The sequence below is a fragment of the Echinops telfairi genome, unplaced genomic scaffold (assembly GCF_000313985.2).
Source record: "Echinops telfairi isolate 266 unplaced genomic scaffold, ASM31398v2 ScPeMD7_7462;HRSCAF=8500, whole genome shotgun sequence".
Lineage (NCBI taxonomy): Eukaryota > Metazoa > Chordata > Mammalia > Afrosoricida > Tenrecidae > Echinops > Echinops telfairi.
Window position 1 is genome coordinate 5,495,070 of NW_022111362.1, and position 16,262 is coordinate 5,511,331.

General features: G+C 42.6%; 1 protein-coding gene across 4 annotated transcripts in view; it reads right to left on the bottom strand.

The window, feature by feature from the left end:
- The window catches only part of SYNDIG1 (synapse differentiation inducing 1), a 268,069-nt gene that overhangs the window by 106,456 nt on the left and 145,351 nt on the right, over positions 1-16,262 (bottom strand). The window lies entirely within an intron of this gene.

Below are 16,262 nucleotides of genomic sequence, written 5' to 3' on the forward strand. Positions count from 1 at the left end.
TTCATTTGGGTTTCAGTAATTCCTCTCGGTTACATTGTCCTTGATCAAGCCCTACCAGGCTTCTTACACCCTCCTCTCCATTGATTTTGGATCACTTGTTGTTCCCTTGCCCGTGGGTTGGTCAGAATGATTTTGGTATCCTTAGTGGTTAAAAGGTTCATTAACAGTTATATTGTGTCACAATGGAAAAGGCAGACAATCTGTTTGTTCTGCCACTTTTGGTCACAGCCCAGAGGGCTTCTTTCTGAGTCTTTAGTCTGCCTTAGCAAAAATGTCGATGAGGAATGGGACTTAATCCATGATTCGCAGCTTGTTGTATCTGGTCCTGATGGCCTTCTGTGATGTTTGACATTGTCCATGTAGCTTCCTTCTGAATATTTATTTTGGGATTAGTTAGCAGACTGGGAAACACAGCAAGTGTCTTTTATCTACTACAAGCTGAGTCTGTTCACATGTCCCAGGGACAATATTGCCCATGTCTGTTAGCACAGGACTCACATTGGTGAGTCAGTTGCTCCAAGAAGCTTCACAAATTGTGGCATCACTCCTGTTTTCATAACATTTCAGTCTGTTCATTTGAACCATCAGTGAGATAGGAAACAGGCCAGAGGTACCAGCCAATACTTCTGGATCATCATGATGCAGAAGATGAACTAAAGTAGAAAGAATTTTCTCAACAGCATCTAATGGGGATGCATGATTCTTATTCTGATTAAGGTTTGAAAATGTCCGGGTAAGATTCTGTAAGTAACCACATGCTAAAGAAGACATGTTTGGAACTGCAAGGAGAGCCAGCTGAGGGCCAACTGCATCATACTTAATAACCAAGTCTCAGAAAGGTGAACCATCACCAGGGTTCAGGCAGCTTGTTCACTGATGTGAGCATATGGAAATGCCAACAGAGAAATGAATGCTGGGATTACACCTTCATCTACCACAGCCTTAGTCTGTTCTGATGTCCCAGAAGCAATGCTAATGAGTGTCCAAGCAGACTCAAAAGGAATGAAACTACAGTCAGTTCTGCCCTAGAAAAACACAAATTTCAGAATCAAGCCAGTCCATGTCATGGTGTCCGTGGGGAGCTGGTTTTCCCTGCAAAGCAGTTTCCTAGCAGCCTGAGTCATCTGGGGCTGCCATTTGTGCCTGACAATGTCATCATCCTCAGACCAGTTTCTAGTGCCTGGTTGTTTCAGTTTTCCTGCAGTGGATATGAAGCAGCATCGGGAAAGGAGCATCGTAAATGCCCCAAACAATTTCTTCTTCTCAGCATCTGGTCGTCCTTCTTAGCTTTCCTGAGCTCCACATTAACTTCTATGCAGCTCCGCCTTATTTTTGTACTGTCTTTCCCTTTCTTCTTGGATTTAGTAAGCTGAGCAGCTGGTGAATTAGCATTCTCATTGGTGGACATGGTTGTAAGACAAAGGGAGAAAGCTGCAGAGCAGGCGTGGGCTTTGACAGAGGCAGAGCAAGGGCTCCCTGAAGGCAGAGCAGAGGCTCTCTGGCTGCAGGTCAGATGCCCTTTGCTTCATTCAAAATGCCTCTGACTAACAGTTAGACTAACTCCCTATTCCTTATAATGGAATAATGCTATGAACTCGTAAACTACAGAGACTTGGCTAAATGGACATTTTCTTTCTGAATAAGTTATTTAGAAAATAGATCATTGATTACTAAATTTTCTATGGTCCTAATAATATGACATCTATGAAGAAGTCTGGATGGACCAGCTGAATTCCCCAAACAATAGATTACAAGGAAAGTAGGGCTGCTGCTTCTTCTCCAGGCTGCATCCTGTTTCTTCTGCTTTGACAGTTTAGGGTGTTTGCTCTTGGAATGCAGGTGCCCCGCTATATGGAAACTCACTAGCCCCATGGCAATGCCACAAAGAAAGGCCATGTTTATCTACTCCCATGGATAACCAGGTTAAAATCCTAGCCAATCATCAGCATCAACGACTAGATGTATAAGTGATGATGTCTTCAGATGGTTCCAGCACTCAATTTCTAAATGGTCTCCATCTTTAAGACATTAGGGAGCAGAAACAAATTATCCCTTTCTTGTCTGGCCCCAAATCCTGGCCCTATAGACCAAGTACATTATAAAAGGGTCCTTTTCTGTAATGAGCTTTTGAGTCATTTGTTTTATAGCAATAAGTGGTTCCAAATCTTAAATACAGTATGCAGATTGAATAGAAGATGTGAGCAGCTGTTGCAGGCAAAACAGTTTCCCTACAAAATCATTTCAAATTGTGCAAACTATGTTTGGGAATTGAGAACAATTATCCAAGGTCGCTCTCTACAAGTCTCATGGAATATAGGTTTATATCTCTTATGGGTTGGTACACATCTAGGTCTGTATTTAAACTCTAGTGGTCTTGGTTTCTTCATTTTTAGAACATGGAAACTCAGGTGGAGTCTGAACCAAGAAGGTTTAGTTTTACCCTGTCTCTTCTTTCTCGATGACACTATCAGATGGGAGATACTAGACACTAGGTTCATGAAAACCAATCACAAGATCCATCTATAGCAGATGGAAAGAGGGTAGGCAAGTTTAACGTGCACAGTTTAGACCTAGTTTGAGTTCATCACATCTACTCTTTGCTTACGCTTTTTTGTGGCCATCCTAGTTGAAAGTCTCAACATTCTAATGCCCTCTTTTCTAATGTAAGAAGTAAAGTATCTTTCTGGATGAGATATCAATAGCAAGAGAATACTCTGAACACTGCCCTTTCTCACTACCTTCGCCAGACTTCCCTACCCCAGGCGATTTCTTCTGGTTCATTCTACTGTTGCCATCGGCCATCCTCTGCCTTGTTTCTTTTGTCGCCCCTCTAACCCAGACCAAACTCACCGCTGTCAAGTCACTACTTGCTATTCCCATTAACCATCTATAGAGTTTCTGAGACTGCAAATCTCTGTGGAAGCAGACAGCCTCACGCTTCTCCTGCAGAGTGGCTGGTGAGTTGGAACCACAAACCTGTGCCTCATAGGTCAATGCTTATTTCACTGTGTCTCCAGGGTTTGCCGTGACAGGACAGAGAAGAACTGCCCATGGGAGTTTCCCAAGCCTAGAGTCAAAAGCCTAGTAGTTTTAAACTTCTGACTTTGTGGTTAACAATCCAACACATAACCAAATAAAAGGAGACTTGCTTGTGCTGTATAAGTGATGTTCCTTGATTCCTACTTTGCACATTCCAAGTTCTGATTGTTTAAAAAAATTTCAGCTGTTTCTCCTTACCTTGCGTTGTGCCCCCTCAAACATGAAGATCCTGAAAACTCCACTGCACGAGGTTTACTGAATTCACATCACTACGGTCAACTCCACTCAGAAATCAGCTCCTCCTCAGACATATGTAAAGTGGCCTCCAATGCAAGGGCCCTATCCTCTGGCAGCATCTCCTACAATGTTTTGCTCCCATTCATTAGGCCGTTGGTATCTAACAATGTTTCAAAGCTGTGCATAAGGTTTTCAGTGGCTTCTGCCTTTGAAGCGGGGAGCTGAGCCCTTCTTCATTGTCTTAAATTGGAAGCCGAGCTGAAACCTGTTCACTCTGTGTGACCCTGTTGGCATTTGAAATATCAGTGACAGAGCTTCCACTATCACAGCAACACACACGCCACCACATTATGGCAAAGTGACAGATAAGTGTTGTACCAAAAAAAACTCGTTAACATTCCATCAATGAAGGATGTAGTATATGAACAAGAACCAGTGGTGCTGAAGGACGAAGTTTAAGCTGCACTGAAAGCATTAGCCAAAAACAAGGCTCCAGGAATGGATGGAATGCCCATTGAAATGTTTCAACAACCTGATGAAGCACTGGAAGCATTCACTTGTCTGTGCCATGAAATTTGGAAAATAGTTACTTGGACAACAGGAAGAGATTCATATTTGTGCCATTCCAAAGAAAAGTGATGCCAAAGAATGCTCAAATTATAGAAAAATATTGATATCACATACAAATAAAATTTTGCTTGAGATCATCCAATAACAGTTGCAGCAGTATATTGATAAGGAACTGCCAGAGGTTTAGGCCAGATTAAAAAGAGAATATAGAATAAAAAATAGCATTACTGATATCAGATAAAAACTGGTATCTTGTCTCAAAGCAGAGAATACCAGAAAGAAGTTTACTTGTTTTTTATTGACTAAGTAAAGACATTCTATTGTGTGGACCATAATAAGTTATGGGTAACTTTTATAAGAACAGGAATTCTATAACATTTCATTGTACACATGCAGACTTTGTATATGGACTAAGAGGCAGTTGTACAAACAGAACAAGGGATTACTGCATGGTTTAAAATCAGAAAAGGTGTGTATTGGGGTTGTATTCTTTCACTATACATGTTCAATCTGTATGCTAGGCAAATAATAAGAGAGGCAGCATTATACGAAGAAGACTCTGATATCAGGATTGGAGGAACGCTTATTTACAATTAGTTCCATATGTAGATGATATAACCTTGTTTGCTGAAAGTGAGGAGGACTTGAAGCACTTGCTGATGAAAATCAAAGATTGCAGCCTTTCATGTGGATTATGATTTGATGTAAAGAAGACCAAAATCCTCACAATTAGACCAATAATAGGTAACATTATGATAAATGGAGAAAAATTTGATGTTGTCAAGGATTTTTGTTGTGCTTGTATCCACAATTGATGATTATAGAGACAGCAGTCAAGAGATCAAAAAATGTGTTGCATTAGGTGAATCTGCTGCACAAGAACTCGTTAGAATATTGAAAACCAAGGATGTTACTTTGAGAACTAAGATGTATCTGAGCCACGCCGTGGTATTTTTAATGTATGTCACAGTTGGACATCGACTAAGGAAGACTGACGAAGAATGGGTGCATTCGAATGGCGGCGTTCGAGAAGAGTGTTTGAAAGTTCCACGGGCAGCTTAAAGGACAAACAAACCAGTCTTGGAAGAAATACGGCCAGAGTGCTCCTTAGAGGCAAGGATGGCCAGACTTTGCCTTACACACTTAGGACATATTGCCCGAAGAGACCAGTCCCTGGAGAAGAATATCATGCTTGGTGAAGTCGAAGGGCCATGGAAAGGGGGAAGGCCTTCACTCAGATGGAGTCACACGGTGGCCGCAAGAGTGGGGCTCAGGCACAGGAATCACGTGTAAGGCTGACACAGGAGAGTACAGCATTTCGTGGCCCTGTGGATAAGGTCACTGGGAGTTGGAACTGACTCCATGGCACATAACAAGTGATGTCTTCATGTCCATACCTTTGTAAAGAACAATGCTTAAAAATAAGAAACAATTAAATATAACAAGTGATGGTTAAGGATGAGGCGGCAGGGTGGGGTCAGGAAAAGAGGTTGCCTTGAGTGGGGCTTACAAGGAAGCCTGGGTGTTTAGACCAACCCTATCCATATCTTCTTACTCAGTCTTATTAAAGGATCCTTGTGATCGAATAAGGTCAAGTTTAGTAGAGGATCCTCTTAAGTCTAGGCCCTAAAATTACAGGAAGCTTCCAACCAATGTTACTCATCAGTGCACACTGTGGTGCTTGAGAACTCCCTGAGGTCGGAATCTCTCACAGACATTTGAGCCTTTGCATAGGCTATAAGTAGGAGGCAGAAATGTTTATCTTCTGTTTATAGAACTTGACATTTTTGTTGATTGGGGGCGGGGGAGGTGGTGCAGAGGAAAACAAAAAGCAAAATGAAGGGGAAGGAGAGAAAAGAGAAAAATAAATAACTCTTCTAGAAAGAAGAAAAGGTCAGGGTAGTTATTTGCAGTGTGTAAAATATTCCTTTAGCTTTATTATGTGGAGGATATTAGAATTGAGATCACCAGGGAGGAACATTTAATACACATCATTTTCCAGCTTCAAAAGATGAAGATAATGAAAGCACTGTTGTAATTATGTCTTATTCTCCTTGGGAACTTGTAGTTTGGCAGTAACAGGCTTGTGGGGAATATACTTTGCTGGGCCCGAAACAACACTGGCAACAGAAGAAGAGAGCATCCAGACCCCTGATGCCTGTGGCCTATTAGTGTGACATGCAAAGAAGTGCAGGGCCCACCTGCCTCTTTTCCCTGTGCCTACCTCCTGCAGCCCCACCACAGAAGAGCCATGAACCTGAACTGTGGACTGAGGCAAACTTCCTCTTGTGACTTCTAGAAGCGAAGGAACCCAGGTGGCTTCCTTTTATCGGGCCAGAGATGATGACTCTCTTTGTTTTCTTAAGGAGAGTGAGAAAGGGTTATCACAGAGCACCATTTAAATACCAAGCGTGATCTATATGCTGATTAAATGTCTCTCACCGATGTCTGGGATGCTGTGCTTCAAAAGGGAAACATGATTAGCAGTAATGCAATCCAAGTTCATTCACAAACTCCAGGGAATTCAGATAGTTCTTTACCACTTTTTGTTTTCCCTGACACCTGGTTCTGGAGAGGTGGATGGCCCACTCACAGAGACTTGCCTAACTCTCATACAGAAAGTAGGCAAATAACATTCATGGCGCTCACTGAGGTGGTAGGTACCAGACTAGGTCTAGGGATTCCCTGATGAGGTGGACAGGGAGGCCAAAAAAGTAGAGGCAGCTCCTGACAGGTTAGGCCAGGCTGCAGAGGGTGGATGATGGTGGTAGCAGCTGAAAGGACAATGGCCAAAGGTAATACCAGAATAAGTGGGTGGGAAAAGTAAGCTTCAGAGAAGGCTACATGAAAATGCTGATACAAGACCTAGCAGTGTGGGAAAATGGTCCCAGTAGGGTGGACAAGCATGTCGGAAATCAAGAAGGGTACTGATTTTTTTTGATACACAGCTCCTTTGGGGACTGGGGAAACCAGAGACCTTTCTCGGAGTAGTGTTTTAAGCGCATCAACAGAATACAGAGGGTTCAGTAGGGACCACATTTATCGAAATAGAAATGTGCTGCATGTTGCTAGGTGCCATCGGGTCATTTCTGACTCATAGTGACCTTATGTACAACAGAATAAATCACTGTCCCTTCCTTCGCCATTCTCACAACTGCTATGTTTGAACTCATTGTTGCAGCCAGTGTTAACCCACCTTGTCGAGGTCCTTTTCACGTTCGCTGCCCTTCTACTTTACCAAGCATAATGCCCCTTTTCCAGGGACTGGTCCCTGAAACCCACACGGGGTGTTCTACCCTGTCCTATAGAATGACTATGAGTCAGCATTGAGCTATTTCCAGATATCTGCAACAATTGTCACGGGATGTGAACAAGTTATGGATTTTGAAGTGGCCCCGTCACAGGCACTGCCTGCAGTTTGTTGCTGTGTTCATGACGGTAGGGAAAAGTAACACCCACATTCATCTGTGTTTTCCTGGAGAGCACAGGGAGGGCTCTGGGAATCCTCTGGGAAAAGCAGTAAAGAGAGTGGAGAAAGAAGAGGAACACACACACACACACACACACATCTTGGAGTGTTTGGGGGTTCTGGACACAGCACATGGAGTTACAGTGTTGACAGGTAAGATCCCCACTGCCCACTGAGAAGGGCTTATTCCTAGACAAGTGTGGGGTAAATGGAGGGCCTGTGTCCCTCTGATGAGGTGGTTAGGAAGGACAATATCAGCCTAGCAAGGGGTCCTGGCACTCACATCCCATCTCTCCATGATTCACCGTCTATAGAGGTATCAGGGTCCTCCTCATATAACCGTAGGGCTGCAGTAGGGAGCATGCGTGACAGCTCAGAAAACCCAACACAACACCTGGAATTGCTGTTGGCAAGTGTGTGCTGAGCACATATGATGCAGAAACACTGCTGCTGCCTTGAGGTGCTGTCAGGCACGGGTGGCATTGAGGACCTCCCTAGACTACAAGTTTCTGACTCTTCACATCATCTGTCCACCCTTAATCTTTGCTTTCTGATAGTGACAACTTAATTACTGTTCTTTGCTGTGAGCTGAGTGGGGCTACTTCGAAGTTAAGATGTAGTTAGAAGCATGTATACGGTTGACTCGGCTCTAAGCCTTGCTTGCGACCTTTTGCATTCTGTTCAATTTGTAGGAACTCAAAGCCATCATGTGGCAATTTAATGGATAATCAGGCCAAGATCAGGTTTGTTTATTTTTTTTACTAGTCAAAGAACTTTATTAACCTTTGTTTCAAATCTTAATCCCAGACTTCTTCAGTGTAACTGGCTACAAAGAGTGAATTATATTTAAGCAAAAACATAAAAGAGCTGCAAAGTTCAATAGGCTTGGGCTTAAAAATCTTAGAGATTTAGATTTTATCAGATCCAGACACAAAGGAAATTTTAAAAGCAGCCATCATATAAAATAGCAGCTCCAACTGCCTTCCTCAAGTTTAGTCTTCCTCAGATGTTGACTCAAATCACCTTTGTTCTTGGATGCCTCATCAACATTTCTCACAAGATCTGGAACTCATCTCATCTCATCATCATCATCATCCTCTCCATAGCAAGTGGGGCCTTTCCATCCATAGATTTCTTGGGAAGCATTTCAACCAGTCTCAGTAAGCTAGTCAGGCGGTCTGAGCGCCGCTGGTTCAAGATGCTAGGGAGGAGCTCTGTCCCTCCTTTGCCTCAGCATGGCTGGTGATGGTGATGGTGATGGTGATGGTGAAGGAGCTTATGGCCAGTGATGCCTGAACTTTAGGCTTGTGAAAGTGGGTCACCGATCCTTGGTTTGTAAGCATATTCATCTCTTTAATACCAGAGATATTGTTTACCCCTAGCTTCCTTAAGGAGAACTGCAGTATTTTGTCATCTGCTTGGCTGTTCTATGAACCACCCCCTTTCTCCCGGCGGTTCTTTTTCCACCAACGCGCACTTGTGCCTGCAGTTTGGCGAGTTTCTCTTGATGAATGACCCTTTCTTTCTTCTTATTGGAGTGGAAATGGGCCCGGGCACGGGACTGGGGCTGGCACTCAGCAGGTCTTTGGCAGACCAGCTGAGATTAGGTGCACACATGTTGGAACACAAGATGGCGCTAGAGCCGAAGGTCAGTTTTAAGACCTACCACCAAAGCCATTCTTTGGCTTTCTGACTTGGTACACTACATACGTGCACCCTCTAACCTCCCTTCTGCTCCAAGACAAGACATCAGGTGCCACAATATCTTCCTGCCACAGATTAAAGGCTCTCTCTCCCGTACTCTTTAACTCAAATCATACTGTGCCTTCCTAACAAACAGAGGAATTATTGGGAGAAAAGTCTGTTTACTCACTGGTAAACAGACTGAGTCACTTTGTGGCACCTCTATCTCTCACGAAGAAAAAACGATTAATAAGAATTTTTGGAAAATCAGCTTTTCTGCTGAAAAGCCATTACAAAAAGAATGTAGGCAGGTAAAATTGTCTGCATCTTACTAATCATATTCTACCAGTATCTGATACATAAATGAAAATCATATTAACCAGGATAATATTTTACTTGCAATTAGTATTAACATAATAGCAGTTATGAAATGAAATTATATAAATTGAGAATACTCACTAAAGGTATGTAATTACAAGATATCAGCAAAAGGGTTTATATATTTAATGGCCTAGTTCCTGGTGATTCTTTCTTTTTTAAAAGAAAATCTTTATATGTCTGAAACAACACATCTCTGATATCTGTGATCCTTGAGGCAAGAGATGCTTCCCATATATTTCTGAACTTGGCATCATGAGAGAAGTCAGGCAAAGGACCAGAATATGTCCTTTGATGGGAACCCAGGTCTGTTTACTCTCTCAGCACAGGATGACTGAGCACATGTGTAAAGCCTACTCCATAGCTGAAGATAAGGGGCCCACAGTGGGCAGGGAGCGGGTACATCCTCCTTTATTCAGATGAAATTGCAGCATGCTAGAGCCAACAGTGGATTTCTGCAGCAGGTGGCAGTAAGCTGAGACCACAGGTTATGGATTGGGGAAGTGCACACCAGAGGTACACACCATTAACAGTTGAAAGGAGGAGGCAAAAAAATGAGAGCCTTGCTTGGGACATGGCAGGTGGGTCGTCATTCTGGCTACAGGGATGGGATGCTGGAAGCAGAGCCCTCAGTTACCCATCAGGACCACTGGCTGTGGGTCAAAAGTATTCTGAGGTGGTGCTATAATTCATTAGTCATCAAGGATACTATCTATTCGAAGGGTGGCAGTGAGTATATGGGTTTTGGTTTGGTTATTAGAAAGGGGATGGTCTTGCAAATGGTTTGCACTTGACTCCTCATCTAAAGATTGGCAGATGGAACTTAGTGGCACCACAGAAGAAAGACCTGGAGATCTACTTCCACAGCGTTTACAATTATGAAAATACTATGGGGCAGTTCTACTTGTAGCACCAGGGGTTACCGTGAGTTAGAACATTTTTATTAGAAGGGAGACTTAGAAAGAGTGAAGAATTAAACCAGTAGTTTAATGGTTCAGGAAAGAGGCCATGAGGACCTAGAGCAGTGGTTCTCAACCTTCCTAATGCAGCGACCCTTTAATATAGTTCCTCATGTTGTGGTGACCCTCCCAACCATAAAATTATTTTCATTGCTACTTCATAACTGTAATTTTGCTACTGTTATGAATCAGGTGACCCCTGTGAAAGGGTCATTTGACCCCCAAAGGGGTCACAACCCACAGGTTGAGAACCGCTGCCCTAGAGAGAAGCAAAGGGGCTGTGACTGCAAGAACCATTACCCTTGCGGGCAAGGGGCAAGGGTGCCTGGATAGGCGCAGTGGTCCTGTGGATAGGCAAATACCAGAACCATGAAAAGAGACAAAGAAAACCTTCTTAAGCAGCAGCTGGATTATCTTGAACACCACCAAGTTCAGATATGAAGCAGATTCTAGATATATTTGGAATCATCCTGAGGGCCACTCAGGACAGAAAATGCCCCTCTGATGAGAGAAGTAAGATACCAGCTCCATCAGTTTTCTGTAATTACATCAGAGTCAAAAGACAAGCCATAAACTGTGCACTCATATAATGGTGCTGGCAAGGAATACGGAATATACTGCTCATTCTAGGAAAACGAACAAAGCAAGCCTTAAAAAAATACAACCAGACGGCTTCCTAGACACGGGGATGGGTAGATTTTGACTTGGAAACTTTGGACATGTCATCATGAAAGACCAGTCACTAGAAAAGGGCATCATGTTAGGCAGTTACGGAAGCCCTCAACAAGATTAACGCAAAACCCACAAAAATGGACTCTGGCATATTGATGAGTATGCAGATGGCACAGGATTGGTCAATATATTCTTTTGTTACATAAGGTCACCGTGAGACCGGGCCAAGTCCACAGACAACTAATAACTAGAAGGAGCCTCAGCTAGAGGTGTCCTTAAGGATAAATATCATAAACCTTCTCCATAGAGCTGGAGTGTCAGAAATGGCTTTGCTTCACGTCATAGGCACATCCTCCTTTCCTGAAAAGGGACAGGCATAGCTTTGACCACGGAAAACTACGTGTACCTGAGCACACCTGCCAAGGTAAAAGGTCAGGGATTTCAATAAGGCTTTGGCTTCCTTCAGCTTCCAGCACAGATGAGCTTATGCATAATACATTATGCCTTACTGTGAATATTACTTTTGAGATACGTTTCCAATTACCTAACAATCAGTATAAGGGTTAGAACAATCAAGTCATACATAAATCTGAATATCTTCTCTGAGCGGTGTACTGACTTATGAATGCTGCATAATCAAAGATGGGGCATTGCATAAGGTCTGTAATTAGCACCTGGCTCCCTCTTGTGCAGTGCTGCATGCATGAACATGCACCTGGGTACCAATAAGAGGGTGACCAGGATCCTTGTGTAAACACACATAGTTGTGGCATGAAGCTATTCATGTCATCCCATAGAATACAAAACAGTTTATACAACAACTGGGCTAAAATTACTACAAGTCGTCTCAGAGAAGTAGTGAATTACTTTAAAATTGATCACTGAAGAGAGAGTCTCAAGAGACCCATCTCTCCATTCACTAGTCCAAGTTTATGATTAAGCAGATAAAACTTTTTATTTCATGTCTTCACTTAAGCTTACACGATAGGATTTCTGGAATGACCAAAAGAATGATGTTTTCTGTACCTACAAATCACTGATGAGGATAGCTCATAGCTCTTGGTATTTCTTTGGAAACCTCATCTGTTGGGGCTGCTGGGCAGTGGGCATGGGATAGGGCTGTCAGAGATTTGGTGGGTTTTAAGACAGCAGGTTACTGGAGTGATGTGGGGGTTACTGGCAGGTGAGTGGGAAAGTTTGGGGGTTCAGACTTGTATTAAAAATGTGAATCAGTTTGAATAGAATGGAAAGAGCCAGAGAACGTCTGAGAGGTTCCCATGTGGAGATTGGATCATGCAGGTAAATGCTAAAGTGAATCTGAGCTATGAAGCATTCTACATAAACCCAGCTCTGGTGGGTCAATGATGGGTGGCATGATAGTTAGGTTTATTGTGCCAACCTGGCCAGTGAATACATGTGGGATTCATTGAAGGGCAGTTTAATTGAAGGGCAGAGAGATAAATGGCTCTGCGAGCTTCGCCTTTCAGCCTCCTGCTCTTTGATGATCAGACCAGTGTGCGGCTGCCTGTAGTAGTCACCTAATCTGGTGTCAGTTTAAGGATTAAGAGTGTAGGGATGGAGTCTAGGCTGTCAATCTGGAGATAGCCAATGAGACTTCTCCCTTCTCCTGACAATTCTGGGAAATCTGGTACTTCCTCCTTGGAGGTGGAATACACCTCTCTCTCTCTCTCTGCTACTCCATGGGAGACATTGCAGAAGACAAGTCACATGGATGCAACCAGACCTCAGAAGCCAGACAAGCCACGTAGAGACCCTTGCCAGCACTGAGATGCGTACAACGCCACTGGATCCAAACACTTTCTACCCACTGGCTTGTGATCGTCCTGCATTTGGCTTCATTGCATGTATTTCATGAGTCTGAAGAGGGCTTTATAGATTGGTATCGGACATATGGGCTAATATTGGACTTATGGATTTGATCTGGACTGGGCTGGGATGTTTTCTCAATGCTCAATTGCTCTCGTATATAAATCTCTTTCTTATACACATATGTGTGTCCATGGATTTGTTTCCCTAGTCTACCCAGACTAACACACTGCCTTCCTTAGCTGGTTCTCTGCCTCAGCTGGCAAGGCTCACTTCCTGCAAGACATCCTTGAGAAGAAGCCACATGGACCTACCCTGATGAAGCCCTGGGTTCTGGAAAAGCCACCTGGAGACCACTGCCAGCACTGAGATGCTTACACACTCACTGATTCAGCTTTCCTCCTGCATTCGGCATCATAGTATGTGTTTTGTGAGTTTGAGGAGGACTTTGTAGATTGGTGTCAGACATAGGGGCTAATGTCGGACTTATGGGCTTGGACTGGACTGGGTTGGGATGCTTTCTTATGTACCCTTTATATAAAACTCTCTATTATACACATATGAGTTTCTGTGGATTTGTTTCTCTAGTCTACCCAGATTAACACAGGTGGCATCTAGGGTCTGGCCTGAGCAAGTGACTGGTCCCAGCTCAACTGGTTTATACTTTCAAGTCCATCACTTGTATTTTACTATAAAAATTCAAAAAGGAATTACTGTAATTCATTTCTAAAGGAAACGAATTCTAAAAGGAATCTCTCTCTGCTACATATTTTAATGTTTCCAAGTCCACTGAAAAATCTGCAGTCATGTCCTCCCCAAACTTGTTTCATCATTTATATTGGCAATTATCTTTGAGGCATTGACTTTCACAGCTCTCTTTTACAAGCACACAAGGAGAGAACATGGTGTTTATTATTTTCACTTTCATGAATGCTAGAACATTTACACAATGTAAAGCTTAGGTCCACATAGATACAGAACAATGTAAACAAATGTGCAGTCATATTTCAAAAACCCTTTACTACTTTATACATAGCCGAGAGTTTTAAAATAAAGCATGTCCTGTCTAAAAGGTGAGAAGGAAAAACAACGAAGAAGAATGTTATATATGTTCTCCATGTCACTGTAAACACTCAAGGTCATTCTTTTCAGCTCTGAATTTGGCATTTGCTTTGTGCTTTTTCTAGGACTCATACAACACTCACAGTGCCAGAAAACACTAAAGTTATGTGAAGAGGCGAGAAAGGTCACCGCCATGGGCAGCCTCCTCCAGAGTTGTTCATGAGGTTTTTGCTTTCTTGCTGTGTCATTTTTTACATTGGAGGTCTTTGTAGATGAGAATGCCATGAGAGGACTGTAACATCCTTACAAAGCCATGCATAGCTGGCTGATGGGTCAGATATCACAGGAGCCCTCTAACATGACACCAGAACACGTTGTAGAAGATGCCTTCTGTTTATGTCAAAATCAGAATATCAGATATTGACCTAAAATAATCAGAGTCCCATGAGAACCTATGTTTAGGCCAATCAATGACCCATCACAACCTTGTTGAATTTGTATACTTGGCTTGTACTAAGATATGTGTGGGCCGAGAAGCATACAATTACTATGCATCATGCAGAGCAATACTTAGTGCTATTTTTATGAATATTATCTATACCTAGCTTTAATATAAGGGTGAAAGTGTTGGAGAAAGAAAGAAAGAGATTATAGTTTTAATAAAATTAATACCACTCACTTCAATGTTACTATTTCTTAGTCTCGTCTCTCTTAAAAGTTACCTGGTAATTGTGGTGAAAAAATCTGATGGTGCCCAGCTATCAAAAGATATAGCATCTTGGGTCTTAAAGGCTTGAAATTAAACAAATAACCATCTAGCAAAGAAGCAACAAGCCCACATGGAAGAATTTCACCAGCCTGTGTGATCATGAGGTGTTAACAGAATCAGCAACAGGCACCAGAAAACCCCCAAAAAACCAAAAACATATTATTGAGAATGTGCGGGGAAGAAGGGGTCAGAGAAGAGACCCAAAAGCCATCTGTAGACAATAGGGAACCCCCTCACAGAAGGGTCACAAGGAATGAATGAGTCAACCAGGGTGCAGAATAACACCAATGAAACACAATATTCCTCTGGTTTTTGAGGCTTCCTCACCCCCCACTATCATGACCCCAGTCCTGACTTTCAGTTCTGGCTAGACCAGAGCATGCACAGTAGTACAGATAAGAGCTCATGGCACATGGAATCCAGGTCAGATAAACCCCTCAGGAACAGAAATGGGCGTAGTGATACCAGGAAGGTAGGTAGGGGTAAGGTGGGGGAGGAAGGGGGAACCAATCACAAAGGTTGATGCATATCTCCCCACCCTCCCAGGGGGATGAACAACAGAAACATGGGTGAAGGGAGACAGCGGTAAGTGTAAGATATGAAAACAATAATAATTTATAATTTATTAAGGTTCATAAGGGTGGGGCAGGGGGAAGGAGGGGGGGAAAGAGGAGCTGATAACAAGGGCTCAAGTAGAAAGAAAATGTTTAGAAAATGATGATGGCAACATATGTATAAATATGCTTGATAAAATTGGTGTATGAATGGTGTAAGAGCTGTAAGAGGCCCCAATAAAATGATTTTTAAAAATTACATTAAATTAAAATAAAAAGTCACCTGGGATTATGAGAAGTAGTTACATATAAAACTTTAACATTGTATTAAATTCTAGTTAAGGTGGTCTCTATGATGTATTAATTCTTGCCTAGTATATGAGGTCAACACGTGTAATTTCTGGTTTTCTTCCCAATTAGCTTCTTTTCCGTAGGTGCCTCATTTTTCTGAGTACATAAAACTCATTGGAAGGGGTCATGTGGTTTCAGGGTTTTTACTTGAAGCAGATTGTTGGTAGAAGATGGATTATAATGCTCAAGACTTTATCTCAAAGATAGGGTCAAACACTTTAGATAGCCTCTGTTTTACCTGTGAGGGACTTATAAGTGAGAAAGAATGATAGACCATATCTTTATAAATAAAATAACAATTTTTATGGCTGCACTTGGAAGGAAACATCAAAACCGAACAGTTTCTTGACTCTCTTAAATGATAGGGTTTTTGTTTTTAAAACAGGCTTCAGGTTCTGTGCCATCAAGTCAATACCAAGTCAGAGCAGCTCTGGAAGATGAAGTGCAATTGCTCCAAAGGTTTCTTTGCTTGAATGTTTGTGGGAGCTGATCACAGGTCTCTTCTCTCACAGAGGCACGGGCTGGCGAGAGTGCTGCACTTTTGGTCCATTGTGCCACTGGAGCTCCTTTAAAATGGGGCTGTTTTCTCCAGGTGCGATCAAGTTGGACCCCATGTCCAACTGAAGGAAGCACTGCCTGGTTGTGCGCACCCTTACTTACAATCATTGCAATAAATGGACCCATTGGTACAG